The sequence below is a fragment of the Astyanax mexicanus genome, chromosome 8 (genome assembly GCF_023375975.1).
Source record: "Astyanax mexicanus isolate ESR-SI-001 chromosome 8, AstMex3_surface, whole genome shotgun sequence".
Classification (NCBI taxonomy): Eukaryota; Metazoa; Chordata; class Actinopteri; order Characiformes; family Acestrorhamphidae; genus Astyanax; species Astyanax mexicanus.
The window spans coordinates 10625652-10631097 of NC_064415.1; the positions used below are offsets into that span (position 1 = coordinate 10625652).

The 5446-nt window shown below is 34.5% G+C and overlaps 1 long non-coding RNA gene across 1 annotated transcript; it reads left to right on the forward strand.

The window, feature by feature from the left end:
- The first annotated feature begins 396 nt into the window (after positions 1-396).
- Positions 397-1828, forward strand: LOC111194204 (uncharacterized). Its single transcript, XR_007440454.1, has 2 exons — positions 397-670; positions 1454-1828. It is a non-coding gene; the product is annotated as an uncharacterized LOC111194204 (long non-coding RNA).
- The last annotated feature ends 3618 nt before the right edge of the window (positions 1829-5446 follow it).

Below are 5446 nucleotides of genomic sequence, written 5' to 3' on the forward strand. Positions count from 1 at the left end.
TTGGCCCACAGACCTGTAACAAGCTTAAGGCAGCAGAGAAAACTGTGATATCCTGCTTACACCTGGAATTAAAATGAGAACTGTATCTGCATTCTGGATTTTCGATACTGTGGAATGCATTACAGTGCTATCACACCTGGCTGTGTGTGTCTGTGAGTGTGTTTGTGTGTGTGAGGATGGAGGCTGCTTGGCAGATGCGTGTTGATCAGCTTTATCACACAGTTTCTCCACTATGGAAGTAAAACAGTGTCACCAGACTTTGAAATTTAAAAGCACTTGAATTTTTAGCACTGAATTATTTTACATTGAATTATTGCATGTGATTTTTTTTTGCCTCTGAATTAAACACTTACATTTTTCAGTATATCATTTTCACTTATTTTATTTTAATGTAAAAAAATTCAAAAGCAAAAATTCAAGTTTTAAAAATTCAATTAAAATAAATTCAGGTTGCTCAAATTCGACCTGTCAAATTCGACTGCTAAAATACAACGCTCAAAATTCGCTGTAAACATCCGGGACACACAGGATGAGCAATCGATTCAGTCTTCAATCGAGCCAACAACCAGCCAATCACATCACGCTCCGAAGATCACGTGACAGGTAGCGCCTCACGGCTCAGAGCCGCTCAACGCGAGTCACAGCCCCCTCCGCTGCTCCTCTCGAGTAGGTGAGTGTAAAACAGCTGAAAACAGGGCATTTACCTCACCACTGTGGCCATGTAATATCACTTAAACGGTGTAGAAATCCTCACTTTAACCACGGTTTGCTCTGTGGTTTGTAAACATATTAAATTAAGATAGATATCCAGATATACCTTGTTAAACTAACTAACTAAATAAATAAAGCTCATCTGTTCATTTCAGAAAGAGCTTCAAACACGAACACTAGATCAATTATTTATAAATACAGCCAGACTGTGTGGAAGATAATTACTACTGTAGAATCTGAGATAGTAACTTAGTTAGCTAAATTATAGCTACCTATCTTGCTAGTTAGCTGTGGGACTGTGCGATTATAGACAAGATACTACCTAGTTAGCTGTTTGTTTAGCAATACCTTATTGACACTTTGCTGCAAAGTATTTTGCTTAGTGTAATGGCCACTGTCTAAATAAATATATTGAGCTATATTACACTTACTGTACGCCTCTCAGGCTGGTCCTCTCATTAAATAAAGGAGATTTATTACAGTTACTATATACCTCTCAGGCTGGTAACTAGGTCTAGATGTATGTGTGGGCATTATCTAATTTGTAATCAGTGCAATATTTATTAGTGATGTCTTTTATACATTTTTATTTATATTTAGGTCATGTTAATAAATGAGAATCAAATATTGCAACCCATGAGAGAGTATTATTAGTAATATTTATTAAATGTTTTATGTTAATAATAATTATCACATTTTGTAAATGCTGTCGCTAAAAGTGAATCTGATGTTTTTATTTAAGGTTGAAAAGAAGATGGAGAAGTTTTAGCTTGCAGCTATGGAGAGTTCACCACGAAAAGAACGAAGTCAAAGAATACAAAGATCTGTCCATATTCTGAAGTCACCACTTGAAGATTTTATGCAGAATTATTTGGATTATGAATAGGAACCACATTATTTGCAACAGCTTTTATTATTTATACAAACAAGATGAACATGATATGATGTGCCAGAATATAGGGAGGCTGCCTAAAACATAAAAAAAAAAAAATACAGAACACATGTAAACAACTTGTTCTTTAAAAGTTTGGAGAAAGGAAACCTGTGGAATACAAAAGAAACTTGAAAAATTACTGCATTTGATACATGGATATAATTAAACATTTTAAGAACATTACCTACCTTTTATTATCCTTTCTTTTTCTGCGAGAAAATATCCTGTTTAAGAAAACGAAGACAAGAAATATGACTGTGTTAAACTTGGTGTTGTTTGGATTCAGTATTTACTTCATTTATATTTATATAAAACATTTTTGCAATTATTATTGCATTGGTTTTGGCACAAACCAATTACTAATGCATCTCAGAAAATCTGAAGATCATGAGAATATCATAATTTAACATAAATTATACATTTCACTACATGTAAAGTGACATATTCCAAATCATTTTTACCTGGCTAAAAGTTCATTAAACCAGAATTACTGTCCTAACCTTAACCCAGTTTACTAGAATATGTAGTTTAAACTTAAAATAAAAAAAAAAAAGCTAAATGCGTCGCTTTAAACATAAGGTGACCGTTTACTGAACGATATTAAACACAAATATATATTTTTCACTTTTGAGATGCACTAGTAAACAGGACTAATCATGCTGTATTTTAGGACTATTATTTACTGTTGATATCCTCAGTAAAAGCCTGAGTTGAATTGTTAACAAATGTATAAAATATATATTAAATATAAACATTAAAATTAATATCATAAAATACATAATGGTCATATCTTAAATGATCTCTGTTAAATTAGTTAGTAAAGAGACAAAAAGCAATTCTAATAAATCTCCTTTATTTAATGAGAGGACCAGCCTGAGAGGGGTACAGTAAGTGTAATATAGCTCAATATATTTATTTAGACAGTGGCCATTACACTAAGCAAAATACTTTGCAGCAAAGTGTCAATAAGGTATTGCTAAGCAAACAGCTAACTAGGTAGTATCTTGTCTATAATCGCACAGTCCCACAGCTAACTAGCAAGATAGGTAGCTATAATTTAGCTAACTAAGTTACTATCTCAGATTCTACAGTAGTAATTATCTTCCACACAGTCTGGCTGTATTTATAAATAATTGATCTAGTGTTCGTGTTTGAAGCTCTTTCTGAAATGAACAGAGGAGCTTTATTTATTTAGTTAGTTAGTTTAACAAGGTATATCTGGATATCTATCTTAATTTAATATGTTTACAAACCACAGAGCAAACCGTGGTTAAAGTGAGGATTTCTACACCGTTTAAGTGATATTACATGGCCACAGTGGTGAGGTAAATGCCCTGTTTTCAGCTGTTTTACACTCACCTACTCGAGAGGAGCAGCGGAGGGGGCTGTGACTCGCGTTGAGCGGCTCTGAGCCGTGAGGCGCTACCTGTCACGTGATCTTCGGAGCGTGATGTGATTGGCTGGTTGTTGGCTCGATTGAAGACTGAATCGATTGCTCATCCTGTGTGTCCCGGATGTTGACAGCGAATTTTGAGCGTTGTATTTTAGCAGTCGAATTTGACAGGTCGAATTTGAGCAACCTGAATTTATTTTAATTGAATTTTTAAAACTTGAATTTTTGCTTTTGAATTTTTTTTACATTAAAATAAAATAACTGAAAATGATATACTGAAAAATTTAAGTGTTTAATTCAGAGGCAAAAAAAATCAAATGCAATAATTCAATGTAAAATAATTCAGTGCTAAAAATTCAAGTGCTTTTAAATTTCAAAGTCTGGTGACACTGTTTTACTTCCATACTCCACACTCAAACAAGGAAAACAGCAGTTAAGGCGTGTAAGCTGGTGGTGAGGTACTGGTAGAACTGTAGTTTTAACAATAAGACAACTTACTTAAAGAGGTACTACTTTAAACTATAGAACTTTGTTGTGTAACTTATTCATATAACCTCATTTTTCACACTATTTCGCACTATTTCCCAAAAAATTACAGTGCACCTTATAATCCAGTGCACCTTATGTATGAATTTTACCAGTCAGGTATTAAGGAGCAGTAAAGCCACTGTGCTGAAGTATAGCATTATACAGGAGTTTCAGCAAAGTTTCTCCAGCACCAAGGCTGGAGCAGTTTTAGCATTAGCTAGCTAGCACTTTAGCCGTTCAGAGGTGAGTATATCGGACTTTAGCCTGCGTGTTTATCGTATTAAAAGAAGCTATGTTGGACAAACCATTAGCTGATAGTGCCCTGGCTTACTGAAACACTCAGGGTTCCACAGTGTAGTGCTCTCGGGTGGCATTTACTAGCACATAGCGCTGCTAACCAGGGCTAGCACTACTGCTAACCGTGCTGTTGAAAATATTGAAAATCTATGCTTACTGTAAGTAAACAGAAGCGCTTTACTCAGCCCCTAGTGGGGAGACCTGCTGAATTAGACATGGGCAACACCATTGTTCCTTACTATTGTTGCGTAAAATGTGTCTTCTTTGTGACCGGAAAATAGGCGTTTATTGACAGTGTGCCTTATAAAATGCTGCACCTTATAGTCCGTAAAACACGGTCGTGTAAACTCTGTAAAATTACTCTACTGCCTCAGTCCACATGCTTTCTTCATTTTCAGAGACAGTTCTGCATCTTTCAGCTTGTCCAGAAATGCGTGTGTAAATTGAGCCCTTCAGAGGTGGATCGAAATGCTATCTACACATTTTTTGTCTGTAGGGGGAACCTACCAATTCTAACAATATTTTGGCTTCAAATAGTCTGTAGATAATGAAACTTTATTGTTAAAATTGTTAAAAATGGGAGTTTAGTACCTGGACGTGAGCATTTCCTGACACAGCTAGTATAAGATGCTGTTTAGATGCACATACCCAGCTAACATTTTTTGATTAGTGGAATGTTTTCTGAATGTCACAGTTAAAGTTCTTAAAATGTTAAATGTGTCAGGTTTTCTGAATGTTTTTGAATGTTTTTCTTTAACATTTTCAAACGTTCTGGAAACTTTGCTCAACATCACTTGTGACATTTATGTAACTTTCCATACAGATTGATGAATCAGTGTAATATACACCACCATGCAAAAGTATTGGAACAATGAGACCAATCCCTTTATTTCTGTAGACTGAATAAATGTGTTAAATAGATGAAAATATGAATATGAGACAAAAGATTAACATTTTAGCTATTATTTGTAGGTATTAACACCTGACTCACACCTGATACACAGTTTAGAAGATAATTTACATTAAATATAATGTACAGTAAATTAATTATGAAATGTTACCTCAGGGAACGACTTGGAAACCTCGTAAAGATGTTTCTAATATTTAATAGAAATCATGATGTTTTTAGTACATATTATTTGATAATAAAGTAAATACTTGGTAAATCATAAGATGTTACCATTAATCTACCATTAATCCTCCTGTGTCACCCTAATGTCACCCCTTCAGATTCCCTCTGGTAGGAAAATCAGAGTCATCAAAGTCAACACAACTACACATGCTAACAGCTTTCCCCCAGAGCTGTGGCACTCATTAACCTCAGTGGACACTTTAAACTGAACCTTCCAGACCGTACTGCCTGCATTACTGTGACCCATAACTCCACTCCTGCACTGCTGTACAGTACTCAGTGTGTAGAATACGGCTGTTAAATGTGGGCAGTGTACCCCTCACTAATTTAGTAGTGGATATGTGCTTAAAAAAAAAAAAAAAATATATATATATATATATATATATATATATATATATATATATATATATATATATATATCGGAGTTATATATATAGAGTTTCTTTGATTT